The sequence below is a fragment of the Mus musculus genome, chromosome 10, assembly GCF_000001635.26.
Source record: "Mus musculus strain C57BL/6J chromosome 10, GRCm38.p6 C57BL/6J".
NCBI lineage: Eukaryota > Metazoa > Chordata > Mammalia > Rodentia > Muridae > Mus > Mus musculus.
The window spans coordinates 74,060,721-74,085,890 of NC_000076.6; the positions used below are offsets into that span (position 1 = coordinate 74,060,721).

General features: G+C 38.3%; 1 protein-coding gene across 35 annotated transcripts in view; it reads left to right on the forward strand.

The window, feature by feature from the left end:
• Pcdh15 (protocadherin 15) overlaps positions 1 to 25,170 on the forward strand; it is a 1,553,555-nt gene that overhangs the window by 964,444 nt on the left and 563,941 nt on the right. The window lies entirely within an intron of this gene.

The window sequence follows — 25,170 nt, forward strand, 5'->3', positions numbered from 1 at the left end:
ATGTATTTTATTTTATTGCAAATAAGTGGGTGTTAAAATTTAAGCATTTTTATGATGGATTTTTAACAGGCTGAAAAATCCATGGAGCTCTGGTTTTTAAATACTAATTACTATTGCCCTGATGCTAGGTGTTCTAAATAATAATGTATATTTATCACATTTGCTTTTGATTTAAATATTAATGTTTGAAAATATTAGCTAAAATTAAGATTACAGTAAAGTGTGTCTTTTTTATTTTGTGACAGAATTTCTGTGATACTATAATCACTGCTGCTATATGTCAGAAAAATGTCTTATTATATGAGTAAACCGTCATTGTATTTACATTAACAGAGGTGTGAACACATAGAACTCAGTCTATGAGGCACGGTCTAGGGAACAGCAGAATGAGAGCATTTAGCTATCTTTCCTATAAACTGGGAGTACATTTGACCTTTAAAATTCAACTATCAGGGTCCTTCCCTGTATTAGATTACAACTGCAAGAGACAGAGGTGGGTCTGTGATAGCTCATTGCCACAATCCCAGAATGTGTCTGATACAGCACGGATATTCAACACCTGCATTCCTATTCAGACAATTATTAACATGGTCTCGAAACCCACAACCTTCAGCTACCACCAAAGTGAACAACACTTGCCTGCTCACTCAGTATTAGCCAGACCCGTGCCATTTTGTAAAATTAGTCCATTAATATATATTTCTACATTCTTGCTCTTCCCACCCTCATTGCCCATTTCATATAAGGCTGCTACACCCCCACATGTCAGACATAAAGACAACTGACTACAATCATATAACATAGAATGTCTATCAGTCACATGGTATGGATTCCCCCTTCTCCTAAAATATGTAAGAATAGATCTTCACTCTGATCTGTCCACAGAGCCCTCACTATGCTGTCAGTCTGTCTGTCTGTCTTTCTGCCTATGGTTCCATAATGAACTTGTGCCCAGTAAGACATATTGAAATCTACAAAATTAAGCTATAAGCTCATGACTGTCACTTCATATGCAGCTTCCTCATTATGACAAGGATAGAAAGCCAATCAGTGTGGCATGTGGGTGATACAGTAGGGACATTGGACTCACACTCCTCCTCAGGTATGACAGGCACTGCATATTTTAAAAAGCAAAACTAATTCTCTGGAACGTTACAAAAGATATGACTATTTTCTCAAATCCTAAGGAACAAGTTGATTTCATGGGGTGCTACCATGCTAACTGGAGGGAAGAATGGTGCTTCTTCTCAGGGCATCTACTACCTTAGCAGCTGGTGCTCTACCAAGCAGGGCACATCCTCACTTATAGACAGAGGTAGAACAGATATGGAGCAAGAGCCGAGAGCGTGGTCCAGCATGGAATTCCATGTGAGCTCATTCCATACATACCACTTCTTCAACAGCTTCTGAGTATATCCAACTTTATGGCTGTCAGGTGTCAACAGTTTAAGCTGTGAGTCATGAATTGGCCAATTGTCAGTTGTCAACAGCTGGTGATGCTGTTTGGGTGGTTATGGAAAAGTGTTGGGATATCAGACCTAGTTGGTAGACACGAGTCTCTTGCTATAGCCTTATGTGCTATAGCCTGCTTCTGGCATGATCTGCCAAGATTGGAGGAACTGTGACTGCTTGCTCTTGCCACAATGATTTCAGCATATATATATCACATGAATATGTGCACATGCACATATACTCACATACACATACATACACACATACACACACACACACATATGTCATATGCTTCTTATTTTCCTTGCTACATCCTTGATAATGGGGACTTTTTTTCACACCATTTTATATTTAAATATGTATTTTTTTATGCTGGAGGGACTGTCAACTAGATGTTGCTTTGAGTTTCAGAAGAGTCTTTGACCTTTTGATAATGTTGAGACTACTGAGATGGCAGAGAATCTTAAGGGTTGACTGAATGCATTTGCATTATGACATGGCCATGGACCCAGGGACACCTGGGTCTGAGATATCCCATACAGGCTCATGTGTTTGGAACACTTGTTTTTCATCTGGTGGAGCTATTTTGGGGAGTCTATAGAATATTGGAAACATAGTATCTGCCTGGGAAAAGTGCAGTGGGGTGGGCCTTGAGAATCATAGTTTCCATTTGTTTCTATGCAAACCTCTGCATTCTCCATGCCTTCCCTACCATAAAAGACTAAAATTGTGGGCCAAAGGAGTCCTTTTCCCTATTAAATTGTTACTGTTGGGTAGTCTCTCCTGGCAATGAGGAAACTGATATAGTAAGTAAAACACGCTTAGTCCTTGATCACAAACTGAATTATAATGATAAACTTGTGACTAAAGGGAAAATATTTATTTTCAATAAGGGGCCAAATCATAAGCCAGAAGCTGTTTCACAAAATGAGAATGACAGATACTAGCTACCAATATCTAAGCATTAGCTGTCTAGGCCTGCCAATACATACATACATACATACATACATACATACACACACACACACACACACACACACACACTATATATATATATATGTATATATATATATGCATGTTAACACTGTGGAATGCGCTGGTTCATAGATCTATGTCTCCAAGGAAAAAGAAAATCTTGTAAGAAATCATGCTGTAATATACACGTGAACCAAAAGCTACATGAGTGCAGCAAGAAACTGACCAAAAAAGAGAAGAATTTGCTTTTGTAGAGTAGGGCTTAAACCCCAGATAACCAAGTTACTAGTGGCATAAGTTGGGAAGTGAATTGACAGATTCTGCTCCCTATTCATTTTAACTCTACAATGGAAAATGCAATGCTTGTCTTGGGGAACGGCCATGAGATGCAGGGGAAAGAAAACCACCCTCTGTGTTCTTGGTGCCCATTCTGTGCTTTATTGTGATAAAATCCTGATTTTGCATTCCCTTGTGCACTAGCAAGACTGCTACTTATCTAGAGAGAACCCTGTCTGAAAATTCTCAACTCTGCAGACTCTTAAATTCCATGTAATGAAGATTGGACAGAGAGAGGGAAAAGACCAAAGAGGCTCTAGATGACAAGGTGCTAAAAAAAGGATTAATGACCTTTTGGAAAAGTAGAGCCCAGAGGATTAAGTTTTAAACATTGGTGTTTTTTTCTGGCTCACTGCTTTGGAGGCTGATCTTCTCTGACCTCATCTGTATTATGGGATAATGATCAGCTTCATGTTTTCATGAGATGCACAATTTTGCTAAAATGCATATAAATTCATTATATATCTCATTACATGAATATAACCTAATGAATATTAGCAGAGGCTTTCCATTCCTTGGCCCATATCATATCACCTGAAGGGAGGCTGCTTTCAAAATGCACATTTTCTCTGAAAATCAAAGATTATAGTATATAATTCCACTAGTAAGCAATGTAAACTGGGAAATGTTATGTTTATAATATGCCAGCATCAACTGTATGTAAACATTCATATATGTTTTCACACTGTATACATTAATGAAAGTGTCTTATTGTGCTAATTAAAAGAGAGCTCTGTAAAATGAAAAGAAAAGAAAGCATATGAGAATTACAGTCTACAGGAGGTCATTAAAATGCTTCACTAACACAAAATGCAGAACAAATCCACCATTAATATATGGTAAATTAAAGGAAACAATCTGATCAATTTCTTTATATGTGTGAAAAAAAGCAATAACTAATTAACCTTGTTATTATTAAAGGAATCCTAAAATCCTGATCTAGAATTATATTCTTAGAACACACATGATATGCACTCTCTGATAAGTGGATATTCGCCCAAAAACGCAGAATACCCAAGGTACAGTTTGCAAAACACATGAAACTTAAGAAGAAGGAAGACCAAAGTGTTGATACTTCAATCCTTCTTAGAAGGGAGAACAAAATACCCATGGAAAGAGTTACAGAGACAAAATGTGGAGCAGAGACTGAAGGAATGAACAACCAGAGACTGCCCCACCTGGGGATCCATCCCATAAGCAACCACCAAACTCAGGCACTATTGCCAATGCTAACAAGAGCTAGCTGACAGGACCCTGATAAAGCTGTCTCCTTAGAGGCTCTGCCAGTGCCTGACAAATACAGAAGTTACTCAGCCATCTATTGGACTAAGAACAGGGTCCCCATTGAAGGAACTAGAGAAAGTATCCAAGGAGCTGAAGGGGTTTACAACCCCATAGGAGGAATAACAATATGACTAACCAGTACCCCCAGAGCTCCCTTGGACTAAACAACCAATCAAAGAGAACACGTGGTGGGACTCATAGTTCTAGCTGCATATGTAGCAGAGAACGGCCTAGTCTGTCATCAATGGAAGGAGAGACCCTTGGTCCCGTGAAGGTTCTATGCCACAGTATAGGGGAATCCCAGGGCTAGAAAGCAGAAGTAGGTGAGTTGGGGAGCAGTGGGTAGGGAATAGGGGATTTTTGAAGGGGAAACTAGGCAAGAGGATAACATTTGAAATGTAAATAAATAAAATATCTATTAGAAAGAAAAAGAGAGAGAGAAGGAAGGAAGGGAGGAAGGAAGGAAGGAAGGAAGGAAGGAAGGAAGGAAGGAAGGAAGAGAGGGAGGGAGGGAGGGAGGGAGAGAGAGAGAGAGAGAGAGAGAGAGAGAGAGAGAGAGAGAGAGAGAGAGAAAGAAAAAAGAGAAAAAGGAAGGAAGGAAGGAAGGTAGGTAGGTAGGTAAAGGAAGGTAGGTAGGTCGGTCTATGGCTATCCTGAAAAATACATTGCTTGTTTTGTTTGATCAAACTGAGTAAGTGTGTTTTGTACTTTAAATTCGATCTCCTGGATTTGTTTCTGTATATCTGTTTGATTCCAAATATCCAAGCACCTGTGTACAAGCATTAGAATAAAGGAGAAGCTGTTCTCCTCTATGTCATTTTCTCTCTCTGTTCTCTGGAAGTCCTGCTGCAGTGTGTTGCTGACTTAGCAACTGGCTGTGTGTCCTATATGCAATTACTCACAAGCATGATTTTTCTAGTTCTAACTCTATAAGCAGATAACAGTAACTTACAGATTCATGGACAGAAAAAAAATCTCTAAGGAATACCTCTACTTTCTTAGATGATTATACCCAAAGGTATTAGCCTTCATCTTTTAAAATTTAGAGATCAGTGCTCATACATTACAGAATTCAAGTTTCTTGTTGAAAATTAATTAGTTACTGAGTGTAAGGTCAGGCATCCATTATACCTGCCCTCTAAGATAAAGAAGGAAGTGTAGAAGTCATGAAGCATATGGAAATCAGCTTCCCATCATATTAGGAAATGCCTGAGGTAAGTCAGTATAAAAAAGAGGAAAGGTTCACTTGGGTCCACTGCTTCAGAAGTGTTTGTCCATGTTCTGCTTTGCCACTTGGGTTCCTGCATTTAGGGAGTGGACAGAAAGCAAAGAGAAAGAAGGGGCTGAGGTCACAACACCCCCTTTAGAGACATGACCCTCGGGTACTTATTTCTTCTCAGTTCCACCTCACAAAGGTTTCACTACTATCCAACACCAGTATAGGCTGTTGGATAATCTTTGACACATAGGCCTTCTGGGAACACTTACCCTAGCTAGAAGAAACATTTTTTTACGAAGTATTCATGGCTTCCATCGTCCCATCCATTTAGCACTTGTAGGCTCACACAGCTTGTTCTAGCTAATTCATCCTAAGCAAGAGCATCAAAAAATCGCCTATGACATCTAAAGAATGAATCTCCTACACACTGATTAATTGTGCTAGTCTCTCACTCACCACATTCAAACCATTGTGTTTCTACCAGAATCATAGGGGTGACAAACCTGCATTCCATTCAACTATCATGATGGAAAAGGAAAATAAACCACAGAGGCAACAAAACTAAGATGGTTTTGTATGTCCCAACAAATACAAAGGCCCATTTTTATTAACTACTCAGGTAGTCTTTCTTTATGTGCTTCTATCTAAAAGAAATCTTTGGAAACTATTTTAATAAAGAAATTCTGTTATTGACAACAACAAAATGACTCAGATATACAAAATACATTCCATTTTTTATTATATGCAAAAGTATTTAAAACATCAGACTTAAATTTATATGACAAATTAAGATAAAAGTTACAGGCGATGATACAACCAGCAACTGGCAAGACTTTGGTTAACTATTAGTAGGTTTTCATATTACAAATCCCAGAGGGGTTACATTCAGAAATATGGAAAACATCCTCTAAATACAGTCTCTTATTTTCCCATCCATGCTCCTGTCTTCATTACGTCAACTGCTGATGGATCAACACACCAAAGTTCCCTTTGGAGAAAGAGCATTGCTGTCTTGATAATGATTGGACTTTAACACCAAAGAAGGGCAAAGAGATCTACCTGAGAGTAGCCCGTCTTTTCTTTCACCATAACTCTGCTGTTTAAAAATGGTTGCAAGGAGATATGGAAATTAAAGAACACATAGGTTTTAAGGATGTTATTTCAATGATATGATTAAGCATTGTGTCATCTATATTCTTTTAAATCCCCCCATCAACTTTTTGTTGGAAAGGAAGTTAACCATGACATTTAATATTCAATAAGCCAATCAACTTTTAATTTTTTCATTACTTTTTAATTAGGTATTTTCTTCATTTACATTTCTAATGCTACCCCAAAAGTTCCCCCCTCCCCCTCCTCCCCTCCCCCATTCCCCCCCCCCCCCATTTCTTGGCCCTGGAAGTCCCCTGTACTGAGGCATATAAAGTTTGCAAAACCAATGGGCCTCTCTTTCCACTGATAGCTGACTAGGTGATCTTCTGATACATATGCAGCTAGAGACACGAGCTCTGGGGGGTACTGGTTAGTTCATATTGTTGTTCCACCTATAGCATTGCAGACCCCTTTGGGCAACATCCTGAGTGAGGTAACCCAATCACAAAAGAACTCACATGATATGTACTCACTGATAAGTGGATATTAGCTCAACTTTTAATTTTTAGAAGTGGTGATAGAACCCAAGGGCTCACAGACATTCAACACCTGTCCCATCACCAAGCTCCTAAAAATCAATCCATCTGAAGTCATTTCCCTAGATGATTAATTTTACTGATGGAGACATTCTAGACAGAGTTTTCTTTTTCAAGCAACCATGTGCAAAAGACAGAAGAGGACAGCTGTATTTCAAACCTTCCAAGATCTCCATCTTTCTCATCTATTCAGATAACAGCTTAAACAACCTATGTAGAAAACTCAAGAGAAAAATGAAAAGAAATCTACAATGTGTTTCTTATTCTACTTCCAAGACAAAGCCTTCTAAGATTTGCGGTTTATTCTCAGTTTGATGTGTGATATATATTTTGCTAATTACTAAAAAAAAATACCAACCCTCCAAGATACTACATTTATTGATACTTGATTGTAAGAGTACAATAAAGATATTATGTGAAATAGATATCACCACAGCTAGAAGGCTAATACATTAAGCCGTCATACAAGGAGAGTACTTCTGCTTTATTTAGTATGCTGCCCTTTGTCTATGATTCATCTAGAAATTTTACTTTTAAAATGTGTACTAAGAAAACTGAGATCTGAAATCTCACCTTTTTTGTCTAGCAGCTGAGTGTGCTGGACTTTAACGTTTTAGCACACCTCCCTTCTGTGTGCTCTTATCTCTTACTTCTGCGTGCAGAGATGGATGCCTTTTCAAGACATGGATTGCCTCCCTAGTCTTTGAGGGGTTTTTGCTCTTTAAAAGCTTCCTTTTGCTTTTAAGATACACACCTTGACTTTTGCTCTAACTTCCACAATGGAAGTAGAAATAGATTCATTTTTTATTATTTATTTCTTTTTTACACCCCAGATTTTATTACCCTCCCAGTTCACTTTCCAACTGTTCCACATCCCATAGCTCCTCCCCAACCCCCTGTCTCCACAAGGACGTGCACCAGACCTATAAACTCCCTGGAGCCTCCAGTCTCTTCAAGGTTAGGTGCATCCTCTCTGACTGAACCCAGACCCAGCAGCCCTCTGCTGTATATGTGTCAGAGGCCTCATGTCAGCTGGTGTATGCAGCCTGGTTGGTGGTCCATTGTCTGAGAGATCTCAGTGGTCCAGGTTAATAAAATCACCCTCCTCCTCAGCTTCTTCCAGCCTTTCCCAAATTCAACCACACAGATCAGTAGCTTCTATTCATTGGTTAGATGCAAGTATCTGTATCTGACTCTTTCAGCTGCCTGTGGGGTCTTTCAGAGGGCAGCCATGATAGTTCCCTTTTTGTGAGCCTCAGTAATAGTGCCAAGCCTTGGGGCTTCCCCTTGAGCTGGATTCCACTTTCGGCCTGTGGCTGGACCTTCTTTTCCTCGGGCTCTTCACCATTTCCATCTCTGCAATTCTTTCAGATAGGAAAAATTATGGGTCAGAGTTTTGATTGTTGAATAGCAACTACATCCCTCACTTTCTGCTGGAGGTGGCCTCTGCAAGTTCCCTCTCCCTAGTGTAGGTAATTTCACCTAGGGTCCCTCCCTTTGAGTCCTGAGAGGTTCTCACCTCGCAGGTCTCTGGTACATTCTGGAGGATCCCCTCTACCTCCTACCTCCAGAGGTTGTTTACTTGCATTATTTCTTCTGTCCCTCAGGGCTTCAGTCCTTCCCCACCACCCAATACCAGATCATGTTCCCCTTTCCTCACCTAACTGGCTGTCTATATATAGGAAAATTAAAATAGGCCCATATTTGTCAATTGCACAAACCTCAAGGCCAAGTGGATCAAGGACCTGGATCAAAGACCTCAACATAAAACCAGATACACTCAATCTAATAGAAGGAAAAGTAGGAACAGGGGGAAATTGGCACAGGGGAAAATTTCCTAAAGAGAACTCTAATGGTTCAAGCTCTAAGATAAAGAATTGATAAATAGGACCTCATGAAACTGGAACACTTCTATAAGGCAAAGGACATAGTCAATAAGATAAATCGGCAGCCTATAAATTGGGGGAAAAAAATCTTCCCTAGCCCCACATCCTATAGAAGGCTAATATCCAAAATATATAAAGAACTCAAGAAGCTAACCACCAAAACACCAAACAACCCAATAAAAAAAATGGGGTATAGAATTAAACTGAGAATTCACAACAGAGGAATCTCAAATGGCTGGGAAGCACCTAAAGAAATGTTCAATGTCCATAGTCATCAGGAAAATGCAAATCAAAACAACCGTGAGACTCCACCTCACATCAGTCAGAATGGCTAAGATCAAAACCTCAGGTGACAGCACATGTTGGCAAGGATGTGGAGAAAGAAGAACACTCCTCCACTGCTGATAGAATTGCAAACTGGTACAGTCACTCTGGAACTCAATCGGGAGTTTCTTCTGAAACTTGAAAATGGATCAACCTGAAGTCTCAACAATACCACTCTTGGGAATATATCCAAAAGACACCCCACCATACCACAGGGGCATGTGTTCTGCTATGTTCATAGCGGCCTTATTTGTGATAGCCAGAAGCTGGAAACAACCCAGATGTCCCATGACAGAAGAATGGATACAGAAAATGTGGTTCATTTACACAATGGAATAGTAGTACTCAACTATTAAGAACGAGGACATCCTGAGTTTTGCAGGCAAATGGATAGGACTAGAATGAGGTAACTCAGAGCCAAAAAGGACATGCACAGTATGTATCCACCAATAAGTGGATATTAGCCAAAAAAAAAAAGTATAGAATACCCAAGATAGAGTCCACAGAACTCAAAAAGTTCAACAAGCTGAAGGGCCTAAGTGAAGACACCTCAGTCCCACTTGTGAAGGAGAAGAAAGCAACCACATGGGAGGGGGAAGGAGGGAACTGGGAGGAAATAGATTTATTAAACTGAAAAAATAAATATTAGTATGTTACTTTAAAATTGATCATTAGGGCAAATGTAATGTAAATTTCATTTACCATGTAGTTCTACAACCAACTTCTTCCACATAGGTAAATTAGATTTTAATCAGTTAAAAAGAAAATTTTAATGAATTTTAAATTATATATTTTGAAGATAACTTGGTATTAAGCAAAAATGAGAAATTCTTAAAAGTATACATTCCTCAAGATAAAAGCAAGATTCTAACTCTTCCAATTGCCTTGACATTTTCAAAGAACATTACCCTACTCCATCTCCTCTCCCTCCTTCTGTACATTCATGTTCTGTCACCCTCTTCCTTTTCCTCTTCTCCTTTCTGAAAATGGATTTTGAAGTGGAAAATATGCCATCAGTTCGAGAACATTATCGGAACTATTGGTAAGAGAAAGGAAATAGAATTATGCTTCATTCCAACTTCAAGAAGTTGTCTCTTAACTGCATACAAGGACTATTGAGGAAGGCAATAATGAACTTGAAAAACATATAATTACATCTGGAATTTCACTATTGCCAGCTGTATAAAGAAATCCCTTTGTTTTCTGTTTTAGTAGGTGTACATAATGTTATCTTACCAGTGACTTTTTAAACTTACAATATGCAAAGTGCTTGTTGTTTATAACACAGCAATTATTAGGGTTTTGGCCTTCAGTTTCAAACTTGTCCAACTATGTGTCTTGTTCTTTTTCTCATGACCTGAAAGATGTCTGATGAACTGTCCCATGGAGGTGTGCAATCTCCGATTTTATTGCATGCATCATTGCAATATCTATCTACAGAAAAATATGACAGCTATAAGGCATCTTCCTTTGATGTATGTGTACATCCTTATATATGTTTATACTTTGCTGAATATGCAGTATTATCACTAAGAAAATGTGCTCTGCTGGACACAGAAATCTAAAGATGTAACACATTCAGTATAGCAAAGAGCAAACCATCTGAAATCTCGTAAAAAAAAAAAAAAAAGTACCAGTATGTTACTATATAAAGTTTTGACTTCAGTTAATCTATATAAAATCTTATTTCCTAATTTTATACTATTACCATCTTGTGTGTTCAGTAAACCCAGAAAGCACATGAAGTAGCAAGGAACTACTCGTATGAAATCATCAGTAATGATGGTCAAGGTATCAAATTTGATTGCAATTGTTTTCTTTGGGAAATATATTTGTCAAAGTGCTTTTCTTCAGGTAATGCATTTCAACATATTTAGGGAGGGATGGAAAAACTCACTGATGGATTCCACTGTATATCAGAGTTGCTTTTTAAAAATATATATATTATATAATATATAATATATAATATATTATAAGATATTATAATATTTATTATATTATATATATAATTTTATATATTTAATATAAAATTGAGGACAAAGCATCTAGTGATGTTAATTTAGAAAGATACTTTAAGAAGAAACATTGATATGGACTGTCAAGCTTCTCCTCTCTAAACTCTTCAGTGTTCCTCTGAAATTAGATGCTGCAGAAGCTGAGACATGACCTTGGTACCCCATGACTTTGAGCTTAATCTCCAGGATTAGACTACTAATCCTTACCACATCCCAGTTATTAAACTCAGCATTGCTCAGATTCAGTGGTTGTTATTTTCCTCATCTGATACTAGGGGTGAGTAAAGAAAAGAGTTTAGATAATACCCAGACTCACATCCCTCACACAGAGCCAGAAAAAGAGATCCAGCCAAGTCCTTTACACTTCTTCCCAATTCTTGAGTTCTCTTTAGGAGCCAAATAAAAACCATAGTCTAACATTGAGCTCTGAGCTCTTGTTTTTCTTTTTAATTTCTACTGTTACTCTCTTCTGAAATCCTGGACATGTCTATTTCATGAAAAGCCCATTTTCTAGTCTTTGCTTTGGACTTTTATTAAATATGAAGGAATAGATAATTGCAAATTTTACCTGTTGTTTATTAGAGAAGCAAACACATAGGGAAAAAGTCAGATCTTCTGTTAAGGAAATGTCTTAATTACTTTTCCTTTACTGTGCTAAATCACCATGATCAAGTGAAATAATAGAAGAAAGACATTTTGGCTTATGTTTAAGAGAATATATCCATGACCAACATAGCTGAAAACACCATGGTGGAAGGCAAACAGATACAATATGGGAGCAGTAACTGAGTGTTCATATATGATCACCAAGCAAAGCACAGGAGAGAGCAAAAGTTAACTGGGTCTGTCATGGATTATTGCAACCTCAAAGTCCAATGTCAGTGATCTACCTCCTCCAACAAAGCTATACTTACATTTCCTTCCAAAACTATTCTACCAACTATAGCCCTATAGCCTAAGCATTAAAACTTGTGAACATACGGGGGGGGGGGCATTCTTATTAAAACCACCATCTGAGGAAATACTTGTCATAAAGTGTTAGGAGCAGGTGTGGCGGCAGTCCTAAAGGCGCCAGGGACTGCAGCTAAGTCATATGACTTGCACCTGACTTCCTCATATAAGACACAAACATCTTGAGTGCTGCGCAGGTGTACCAGGATACAGGTGAATCCAATTTGGTGGAGATTTGCCCCTGCTGCCCTGATTAGCTGAAGCTGCATGCCTGGTGAGGTGGCGTGGCCTGCTGTGCGTGGATGGGAACTGAGAGTATAAAAGAGTGAGAGGCCCAGGGTTCGGAGGAGATATAAAAACAGGAGAGATATAAAAACAAGGGAGATATAAAAACAAGGGAGATATAAACAAGGGCGATATATAAACAAGGGAGATATAAACAAGGGAGATATAGAGGAAGAAGAAACAGGACTGAATAAACGTGTGCAGAAGGATCCTGTTGCAGCGTCTTTCCTGGCCGGTCGTGAGAACGCGTGTAAGAATAAAGATCTTCAATAAATTTATTCATGTTTTTCAGGAGCCTAGAGAACACAAGGATATGGTTCATATATCGATAGAGCACAGGGTCTAAGGAATCATAAAGCTCTCTCTCTCTCTCTCTCCCTCTCTCTCTCTCTCTCTCTCTCTCTCTGTGTGTGTGTGGGGGGGGGGAAACTGTGGGCCTGTGTATGTGTGAGTGTATGTATTTGTGTATATATATGCATGAGAGTGTGTCAGTGTGTGTGTGTGTGTGTCTATGTCTAAATCCCTCTCTCTTCCTTCCCCTATTCCTCCCCCCATTATATTAGTTGTTTATATGCATATTATATGTTTCTGAAATTTTATGTACAAGAGATTTATAAATAGATATTTTATATGGACAAAACAATCTTAGAGAGGTTTTTCATTTAAGAACATTTTATTCCAAATAGTGCTGAAACCCTGTAAGAAATGAAGAGGTGTTCAAACAAACATATAGCATTACTTTTTCATTACTATTCTTACTAGGTCAAAAATACAGATTTGTGTGATTTTTTTTCTCTGCAATTGAATCGTTGTGGTAAAAAAAAAAAATACCCTGAAAATTATATTCTATATTTAATATCAGTCTTGGAAAATAACAGCAAAGTAAGATTCAAGATTGATCCATTTGACAAAACAGCTTGAAAACAACATTAAAGATTCTTTGACCTCTATTTGACCAAGAGGGAAAATGGTACTTTAAATAAATATCAGAAGCATAGCCATTCTAAGGTATGTTCTCTCAAATATGAAAGAATTTAACAGAATAGCAAGTCATCAGTTTGAACAAGCTGTTGTCCCAAATGTCTGTTTGATCTGGCTATATGGACTTAAAATTAACATTTATCTTCTATTAAGTCCAGTTGCACAGAACAAGGTTATATTATTATTTTCATAAGAAAAATACTAGGTATGCTTTGTTACTGTTTAGCAAGGTGAGGGAGCTATCTTGTGTCTCAGATCCCTCAGAGACTAGTCTGCACAGGTGAGAGTGCAGACTACAGAAGCGACAGAGCTTCTGGGACAGGCAAAAGTGACACAGCTACTGGGACAGACCCCATTTCAGGATCCAGACATCCAGGCACCTACCTCGCCAGAGGAGAGGTGTCTGCCCAGGAGGGCTCTGACCACCGGAGCAGTTGAGAGAGCCATCTTGTATCCTGTGTCCCTTGGAGACCAGTCTGTGCAGGTTAGCTTACAGACTAAAGAGGAAACACATCTTCTGGGACAGGCCCTGTTTTGGGCCTTCATCTTCAGCCAGGAGACAGATCTGAATGCCAGATATCTGTGCACCTTCCCTGCAAGAGGAGAACTTGCCTGCAGAGAGTACTCTGACCACTAAGACTCAGGAGAGACTAGACTCCCAGGTCTGCTGATAGAGGCTAACAGAATCACAGGAGGAACAAGCTCCAACCAGAGATAACTATAACAACTAACTCCAGAGATTACCAGATGGCCAAAGGCAAACATAAGAATCTTACTAACAGAAACCAAGACCACTCACCATCATCAGAAGATAGCACTCCCACCTCAGCCAGTCCTGGATACCCCAACACACCCAAAAAGCAAGACTCGGATTTAAAGTCATATCTCATGATGCTGGAAGAGGACATCAAGAAGGACTTTAATAACTCACTTAAAGAACTACAGGAGAACACTGCTAAAGAAGTAGAAGTTCTTAAAGAATTACAGGAAAACACAACCAAACAGGTGATGGAATTGAACAAAACGATCCAAGACCTAAAAAGGGAAGTAGAAGCAATAAGGGAAACAAAAAGTGCAACAACACTGGAGATAGAAACCCTAGGGAAAAAATCTGGAATCATAGATGTGAGCATCAGCAACAGAATACAAGAGATGGAAGAGAGAATCTCAGGTGCAGAAGATTCCATAGAGAACATCGGCACAACAATCAAAGAAAATACAAAATGCAAAAAGATCCTAACTCAAAACATCCAGGAAATCCAGGACACAATGAGAAGACCAAACCTACGGATAATAGGAGTAGATGAGAATGAAGATTTTCAACTCAAAGGGCCAGCAAATATCTTCAACAAAATTATAGAAGAAAACTTTCCAAACCAAAGAAAGAGATGCCCATGAACATACAAGAAGCTTACAGAACTCCAAATAGACTGAACCAGAAAAGAAATTCCTCCCGTCACATAATAATCAGAACAACAAATGCACTAAATAAAGATAGAATATTAAAAGCATTAAGGGAAAAGGTCAAGTAACATATAAAGGCATGACTATTAGAATCACACCAGACTTCTCACCAGAGACTATGAAAGCCAGAAGATCCTGGAAAGATGTTATGTAGACCCTAAGAGAACACAAATGCGAGATCAGGCTACAATATCCAGAAAAACTGCCAATTACCATAGATGGAGAAACCAAAGTATTCCATGACAAAACCAAATTCATAAAATATCTTTCCACGAATCCAGCCCTTCAAAGGATAATAAAGTGAAAACACCAACACAAAGACAACAACTACACCCTAGAAAAGGCAAGAAAATAATTCTTCAACAACACTAAAAGAAGACAGCTGCAAGAACAGAACCCCAACTTTAAAAACAATAATAACAGGAAGCAACAATTACTTTTCTTTAATTTCTCTTAACATCAATGGACTCAATTTTCCAATAAAAAGACATAGACTAATAGACTGACTACACAAACAGGACCCAACATTTTGTTGATTACAGGAAACCCACCTCAGGGTAAAGGACAGACACTACCTCAGAGTGAAAGGCTGGAAAACAATTTTCCAAGCAAATGGTCCGAAGAAACAAGCTGGAGTAGCCATTCTAATATCGAATAAAATTAACTCCCAACCCACAGTTATCAAAAAAGACAAGGAGGGGGCACTTCATACTCATCAAAGGTAAAATCTACCAAGATGTTATTGTTTGACAGAGTAGATCCTCCACTTACCAACACTAATTAGTTAACTGTATGAAGTGATCTGCCTTGAAATAATATCTTCACCAATCCATACTAAGTGGAATGAGCAGGTTGTGTTTGTGTATTTATGCAACAATAATAATTAAAAGTAGGCCATCAATACAAAAGAAAATGATAGAGAGACATGAACACTGAAGGAATTAGAAGGAGGGCAGAGATGAGAAGTGACATAATTATATTCAAATTAATTTTTAAATACAATGAAGTTGCATTGTATTGACCCTTCAGGGAATTAATAAAAGACATTATTACAAAAGAATTTCTTTATGTTTTTACTCTATAGTTTGTGGGATTTTTTTCTCATTTTCATTGTATTTTATTTCACACAGTATGCTTTGATCATATTTATCTCCACCAACTTCTGATCTATATATATAGTGTAGTAGGGGAGATATTGTTAAAGAATACTGATTCTTCCTCTCCCAATAGCTTCTCATCTAGAAGATTGAGCTTCATGCCCACATTCCTTTCCATACTAGAATATTTCTGGCTTTATCTTGTATAAGTTTTGAGCATGTTGTCACAATACCTGTGATTTTATCAATTTAACTTCCCTTTTGTGTCTTGAAAACCCTATTCCTGCTTTTACAATCTTTCCAACATTTTTTTTCCATGAGCACCAAGAATTGGGAGTAGGAGAGGGATATAGATGTACCATTAAGAGATGAACATCCTTCAGGTCTAGGACTGCTTCTTGGGCCAGTGAAGTACTAGCTATGGATTTCAGTTTGTGGTGTGTAGTTGTTAGCAACATGGTGTTTGTGGCACTATTTCCCTAGCATGTGTGTCTTGCTAGCCTAGTCATTGCAGTCGGTCACAGGGTTCACAGTTGGCTAAGACCGAGGATTACTCTTCTCCCCCTACAGCATACATAGCACCTTCTAGCCCTGTGAAAGCTAGCCAGTAGGGATGAAGCTTCTGTGTCAATACCAGTTTGATTTCCCCATGTTCTGTGACTACACCATGTGGTGTCCTCAACAATAAGATCTATCTGTTATGGTCTGGGCAGGAAGCAAGGAATTCACTGGCAATTAACTATTTTATTTGTGGGTCTGTGGATCTTTTGGGCCAATGGTGAAAACCTTTAAAAGATACAATTCAGTGCTGGGACTGGGCTTTTTACTTATAAGCATATAGTGACTAGTGGGGACATTGTGCTACCTGCCCCCCATTATACGCTAACTCTTCATATTTGTGTATCTGGACATATTTTAAAACACATTTTTACTTTTTTGAAAGATTTTTGATGCTAGTCATCTCTCTCTGAATTTTCACCTCTGCCCTTCCTACAGATATGACACCCCAATTTAACCCATTCTGTTCCAGGATTTCTCATTCATCCTTGGTACCACTATATTCTTTTTCCACTCTCTTGAAACCCATACTACCATGGCCAGTTAATTTCCTGACCTTTATGAGTATTCCAAATTGAAACACATACATTTAAAGATTTAAAGCCAACATCTAAAACAGATTAAAAAAACAAAACATGACCTTTGTTTTTCTGATTCTGGGTTACCTCACTCACAATAAGTGTTTCCAGTTCCATCCAATAACCTGTTAATGGATTATTATTTTTATTTAACGGCAGAATTCAGTTGTGTAAATATACCACATTTTCATTTTGCATTCATTAAATGAAGAATGTCTAGTCTACTTCCATTCCATGGCTCTTATGACTAGGGTATGTGCCCAAGAGTGTGGTACAGCTGGGAAATGTCATAAATCTACTCGTAGCTTTTTGTGGAATGTCTACACTGATTTGCATAGTTTCTAACCAGTTTGCATTATCACTAACAATCAGTAAGTGTTCTTCCTTTCCCACATAAGTGTTGGTATTTGTTTTGTTTTAGTTTTTTTTTTTTAATCTTAGCCGTTTTGACTGGTATAAAATGAAATCACAAAGTAATATTAATTTTCATTTCCCTGATGCCTAAGGATATTGACTATTTTTAAAAAGTATTTCTCATATATTTTGATTTCACATTTTCTCTTACTCATTTCATGACCCATCTTTTAATTAGGGTGTTTTCTGCCTGTTTAGTTAAGGGTTGTTAGTTTTTTTGTTTTTGGGGGTTTTGTTTTGTTTTGTTTTGAAGTCTTAATATATTTTCAATGCTAACCTTATATCAGATTTATAGCTGATAGGTATTCTTCCCATTCTGTAGGATACCTCTTCCCTCAAATAATGGTGTCCTTTGATGTATCAGAACATTTAAGTTTCATAAGGTCTTGTGTATTAATTTTTGGTCTCAATGCCTGTGCTACTGGGTTCCCTTTAGAAAGTGCATTCTTGTCCAATGAGTCCAAGCATATTCCCAAATTTCTCCTCTACCTTACCGAGGATATCACATTTTATGTTGAAATCCTTGCTTAGCGACTTGAAGTTGAACTTGGTGCATGGTGGGCAATAGAGGTACAGTTTCATCAACATGCAGCTGTCCAATTTGAGCAGCAACATTTCCTCAAGATGCTTTTTGTTCTTCAGTGTATGCTCTTGATATCTTGTGAAAATAAGGTTAACTAGGGGTCATATATGAGTCCTCAATTCCCTTATTAACCAAACAGTCAAACAGTTTATGAGAAAACAGTGATTATTAAAAAAAAAAAAAAAGAAGAAGCCAAGGGCTTAGAGAGATAGATCAATGGGTATGGGTGTTTTTGTGCAAGTGTGAAGACATGACTTCAAATCCAAGGAAATATTGTAAAGTTGGGTGTAGTAACAGGCATCTTTAATCCATTGCTCCTACAGCAAGATGGGAGAGTAAGAAGGGAAGCTCTATGGAAGCTCATGGGTCAGCTCATCTTGAGTATAAAATAAATCCAAATACATATGATACAAGATAATGACAATGGCCTAAGGTTGTTCTCTGCTCACCGCTGCTATTCTGCTGCACACACAAGTCTTTACACACACAGAGGGAATGTGACAAAGATACTGCCCACATAAAGTAAACATGAAATTATCTTTAGATGGTTTCTTATCAAATCTAGAAAAATGGATGCAGCTGACCAAAAATCCAAACTATCGATCCACTATGATTTTTTTTTTTTGAGGAGAATTCAATTAAGCTTAGTCCTGACATCCTCCAGTGATTTCAGCAGAGGATAAAGTGTTTTATAAAACCCAATGTATTCACAGCTAAGGAAAGAAGGAAAATGGACAGCTGGTGGTCAAAGGTATCTTCTTGTAAGAGATGAGTATATCTAACTTTAACATAAGTGTAATCTAGTGAATGTAAAAATAGCAACTGTTGATAGATTCCAATTATCTAGTTTTTTTATCTTAAATATTCTTCTATATACTATTACAGATCTACAGGTCACAAGATGGAGATACTGAAAGAAACCATTTGACCCTTTGTCTAACTGCCTTTTATCTTCCTAAGCAGTTGTCTTCCTTCCTGAACTTTCAGGGAACCTGCCAAGCATTGACTGGGGTGACTGGGTGATCCTCTGTGGGTGTCACTGACCACATGAATTGTAGAGTGTCATGAGTCACCTGGGAAGAACAGAGTCAGCAAATACACTCACACTTTAGACCACTAACTAGATTTTACAGTGGCGTGACGGGATGCTTCATGTTTTCCCATACAACTGTGAACATAGAATTCTACTGTTATCTTTACCATTGTCTCTGAAAGTCTTAAGATGCTGAAAAGCATTTCAAGCTCTTGGTACCCAGGGTATGCCTTGAGATTATTTCTTAATCATATTGATGCACAAAAAGGCCATCCTGCTTCAGGCCTGCAATCACTCATGAGACAGTGCCATACAGAGAGGATTGACTAGATTTTCTTTTTTAACAAATGTTTAAAAACTAATTCTCTATTTGACTCAAAAATAAGTTGGCTTCAGGATGTTTTCCAGTCTCTCTTTTCATGAATATATATATCATGGTCCATGTCCAGTAATGGGATAACTACCCATTTCAATCTAGCTTCATAGACATGGGCTCACATGTCATCTATTTTTATTTTTTATGGTGCAGAAGCAAGATTCCTCCTAGAAAAGATATAAAACGAGGCAGGTGACATGTGATTTGATTTCTTTTTCATAAATTGGGTAGGCTTAAAGCTCTGTTTCCTCAATATGCAACTTTGCCCTCACTGTGATGTTCAGTCTACAGAAGAAAACCTGGTTCATTTGTTCCACTGAAGAGCAGATTCCCTCAGGGTGCATGTCTTAGTCAGGGTTTCTATTCCTGCACAAACATCATGACCAAAAAAACAAGTTGGGGAGGAAAGGGTTTATTCAGCTTATACTTCCATACTGCTGTTCATCACCAAGGAAGTCAGGACTGGAACTCAAGCAGGTCAGGAAGCAGGAGCTGATGCAGAGGCCATGGAGGGATGTTCTTTACTGGCTTGCTTCCCCTGGCTTGCTCAGCCTGCTCTCTTATAGAACCAAGACTACCAGCCCAGAGATGGTCCCACCCACAAGGAGCCTTTCCCCCTTGATCACTAATTGAAAAGATGCCTTACAGTTAGATCTCATGGAGGCATTTCCTCAACTGAAGCTCCTTTCTCTGTGATAACTCCAGCTGAGTCAAGTTGACACAAAACTAGCCAGTACAATGCACCTCAGAAACTCTTTCCCCAAAACCATACTCAGGTAATAGATATATATTTATTTACTTATTTATTTTGTAGGTCACAGACAAAATGGAACTTTCTGACATACTGTGACTTAGAGAATGTTATTACTCAGACACTATGGTACTTTATGAGAATTCTTGGCAGCTATTATTTCTACTTTATTCCAAAAACCATAAAGAGAAAAATCTCTGAGAATGAGGCAAGGAAGGGGTCTCAGTCTCCTATTGTAGTGTTTTACAGTCCCCATCAGACCTCAGCCTGTGTAATTATTTGTGCACCAGGGGTCTCTTCATGAAGCCTCTTCTGTCTGGCCTTGACTTTGATACCTTGGGTATGGACACAAGAGCTTTCTATTGCTACACATGTGCCTGTGCTCGTATGAAGCACTCGGTAAGGACTACACTATAGTTGTGGCTGTTCATGAGCTATTTAAAAAGGCCTCCTGGGAATGCTCCTTACAGAACCCATCACCACTATTAAGTAACTTATCTGGGAGATGTGAGACCATGAATGTTTCTAAGTTAGCACTTTTTCTTTTGGTTTTGTTTTTTTTTTCTATTCCTCTGCTTCACCATATGATTCTAATTGAGTCCAATGTATATTTTAAATTTTAAAATTCATTGCAAGATTAAAAGTATCTCCTTCTTTCCTGAGAAGTGCTGGTGAGTTTTATCACACGCATGATTGTAAGATCCTTAATTTGGCATGTGTTTGGTTTATGGTTATCATTGCTCCCTGCATCCTCCCTGCTATGTGTACATATCCCCATTGAGAGGCTACAGCAGGAGCCTCTCTACCCAGGCTGCTAAAAGCACTCTTAACAGTTGAATTCCATTAAAGGACAAAAGTGATCCTTAAGCATTTGAGTGGCTGCCTTGGGAGTATGAGGAAGAAAAGCAATCTCCTTGCTTCATGTTCAGAAGAGGAGACCGGTACTTCCATTCATCTGATATCAAGCAGGCAATTTCCAAAGATCCCACTTGCCAAACTCACCCCATAGGATGGAGCCAGGTATATTTCACATGTGTGAAAAAGAAAGAAAAGAAGGAAGGAGGGAAAGAGGAAGAGAAAGGGGATGAAGGGAGAAAGAGGAGACGGATGGAAAGGAAAGGAAAGGAAAGGAAAGGAAAGGAAAGGAAAGGAAAGGAAAGGAGGAAAAATGAAAAATGAAGAAGGAAAAAAGTAGAAAGGGGAAAAGGGAAAAGGGAAAAAGGAAAAAGAAAAAAGGGAAAAGGAAAAAGGAAAAAGGGAAAAGGGAAAGGGGAAAAGGGAAAAGGAAAAAGGAAAAAAGAAAAAGGAAAAAGGAAAGAAAATCTGTTTTCTGTTTAGTTCCAGTGGTTGATATCCTTGTTGGGTTGTTGTTGTTGTTGTTGTTGTTGTTGTTGTTGTTGTTGTCGTCGTCGTTTGGGTTTTGGTTTTGTTTTGGTTTAAGTAGAAAATGCAATTTTTTTTAGATTCTGGGGATTTTTTGCCCTTTAAGAAGCAATAACATACTTTTGAATTTTAAATACTTAAAAATTATAGAGGTCATAAAAATAATTAACAGGTTTTAGACAGTAAATGAAGTCATATATAACATGTTAAATCAGTTACATATGTTTGACTTAAGGTCACTTACTTACCTTGTCAGTTAAAAAGCATTTGTAATATTTTCTTGGAAAGGGAAAGCAGGATTAAATTGAAAAAAGTTCTAAAATGATCTAGTATAAAGATATCTGAAATGATAGTAAATGTCCTTTCTCACATTTCTGGAACCCAAAAGGTGATTTTTAAATGAGAAAATAGAGGTTCAGAGAGCTGGCACTGCTCCTAAAAAGATTGTCATCAAGTCTAATGATCTGAGTGTCATTCCCCAGACCCACACAGTAGAAGGAAAGAACCAACCCCTGCCATCTGACTCCTGACCTCCACATATAGACCATGGCAGGGAAGTGGGGCTATGAAGAATGTGTCTAGAGGGATCCCTGCCTTCAGTTGAGGTCAGTTGCTGCTTTTCATTCATTTGTAGACATCACCTTTCCTTTAATCCTATCATCTGTTTCTGGTAAAGACATCATGGTTAGGATTTGACTTCTCCATGATAGAAATTAGGATCTCAACTGTACAGTCTATAAGGTAGAGTTTGTATTTTTTATGTGTATGTTTCTACATCTGCATAGATGGTAGTTATTTGGCAAGAGAGAACCTTAAGTGAGAAATTGTCTCCATGAGATTCCCGATAAGGGAGACTGGAGGTATAATTTTCATGATTAGTAATTGATGTAGGGCCAAGCTCACGCTGGAAGGCACTGCTCCTAAGCAAGTTGCCCTGTGTTATATAAGAAAATGGGCTGAATAAGCCACAAGAAAGGAGTAAGCTTGTGAGCAGTATTTCTCTATGGCTTCTGCTTCACTTCCTGCCTCTAGGTTCCTGCCTTTAGTTCCTATCCTGACTTCACACCTTGATAGAATATAATCTGAGAATCTGAAGCTGAAATTAACTCTTTCTTCCTCAAGTTGACTTTCCTCTGTGTTCTACCACAGCAATAGAAGCCTAAGAGAATGAGCAGTTTAAAGTGGTTCATTTCTTGCTCATACAGAAACTGATACAGGCTTGGTGGACCCTGCACTTTACTGACCACCTTGGGAATCAATTCAGAAACAAATTTGCAAAAGGAAGGAAAGGTAACTTAAGAAATCTTTGCAAAACAGAAATCTATAAATTCCTGCAAATTAAATCCAGCTAAAATATATTATGTGCTTATTCCAATGAGAAAAAAAGTCACTGTTTGAAAACACCACCGCAGGTTAACTTGTTCTGATTCCATAATAATTGCTAAATTCACTTCACTTCACATGGGTCCTATGGGTATAACCCGTTGATGTAGCTGTCCCATCATCTTGCTGACTATATTTAGAGTTGGGCATTATTTTTAATGACAGCTCTCATGTATGTTCTTTCCTTTGAAACAGTCTCTCTCACACTGAAATCTAGAAGATGGGTGGATGAGAAGGTTCCACTGTCCTTCCCTTCTGACTGACCTACTTGGCAGGGTTTTATTAACCTGCCCATCTAACTGCCTTGACAATGAGCCATGCACCATTTTGGTTTTGCTTGTTTATGAAGGGTCTCATGTTTCTCTGAATGAAGAGTCAGAACTCTCAGAATAGTCATCATCATAGGATTCTATTTTGATCATCAAATCTGAGAAGTGGTTTAGCCATTACTTTCACCAGGAACTTCAAGAAATACTTTAAGAAAAGTAATGACCCTTGTGTTTATGCCTTGAGTCATATATTCCTCTGTTAGAAATAATGACAGTGGAATAGAGGCTTAATAGTCACACCCACTGAGCACTCAGGATTCCAGGAGGATGAGTACTTGGTAGTTTGGACATGTATTATGTTGAGAGAAGATATAATTTTTGCTTTGTGTATTCTGAAAAGAATGTTGGAATAATGGTAGCAAAGCCCCCTTATTTATCATCTTTAGTTTAGATAAGACCTAGAATCCTGATTTGGCTAATGAACCAAACTCCCAGATGTAAATGTCATTTTAATTTCCTCAGATGAAGCGATGAGTTAAGAGCCATTCCTAAGCTGTGTAAATGCACAGCTCAGTCCCAACCCACAATGTTTCCTTCTCGGTTCTAACTATCCCTGGGCCTAGGCCTGGAAGCTTCTAGCCTCCATAGTATCTAATCTTCTAAGATGACTGATTCAGTTCAACTTCTCTGACTTTTGACTGGATTGCTCTGCCTGGCCTTTTATTAACTTTGGCAATATGTTCTTATCTTCTGTCTCTTTCTTGTTTTCTGGTTCATTCCATTTTTACCTGTGTCTAGCTTGTTCTTTCTATGTCTAGTCTCTGTAAAACTGTCCTAATAAAACTCTCTCCTCCCCTCCCCTCCCCTCCCCTCCCCTCCCCTCCCCTCCCCTCTCCTCTCCTCTCCTCTCCTCTCTCATTAAGTAGTCTCTCTTCCTCTGATGTTCCTGTGGGAGTTATGCATATTCAGTCTGTGACTTTTTCTGTCAGATCTTTCTCTGATTTGTCACTTTGTCTGCCCCTCAACAAGATATCACTTTTGACCATTGCAGCATCTTTCAAAAAATCTTCACTGTTAGGGATTAAAGGTGAGTAGTAAAGGTGAATCTGTATTCCAGTCAGAACATGCTGTAATCCAGGGCATGTCTGCATTCCAGCCAGATCATATCTTTGGATGTGATCTCTTCTTGATGCATTAATGTTGCTGGGCTAAAATTCCTGTACAGCCAGAATTCATGCCATATTGTGGTCCATTGTTATACAATACTCAATTTTTAGAAGTATACAAGTCTTACTATCACCCATTGTCTTGTAGTCACCAGTCATTTTTTTTTCTTAATTGGTCTACTGGACAAACATTCTAAACATAGCTCAGTGTCACCAGTAAGAGTTTAATTAGGCAATTAATTTAAAATTTGTTCTTATTCATAATTAGCAAATAATCTGTTCTCACAGTGTCTCCCCCTGAACTTCTTCTCCGCCCCCCCCCATTCCCCATTTTCTCTTACCTTCCATTCCTGAGGACTTGAACCTAGGACCTAAAGGCATCAGGAACATACACTCTTCCCCGAGTTCTATCGCTAAGCCCTGGAAATGATGTCCCCAGTGCTTCTTATTCACTAGTGTCATTGGCATTTCCTTCTGAGTTTCAGAGCTAGAGATTCCTACATGCACATAAACCAGTCAAATTACACACAAAAATTAAAAACCCATGGAAGGTTTTTTGGAAAGAGAATAGTGTTGGTTCTCCAAGCTTTAAGGGCTAATATAGGAGAATGGGTTACAAATATTAATAGCAATTTGGTGCTATTAGCCCCCAAGTTGTAAGGAAATGCTTATTATATGCTTAAATGATTCAATAGTATTTTTAATTCTTTCAGTTAGTG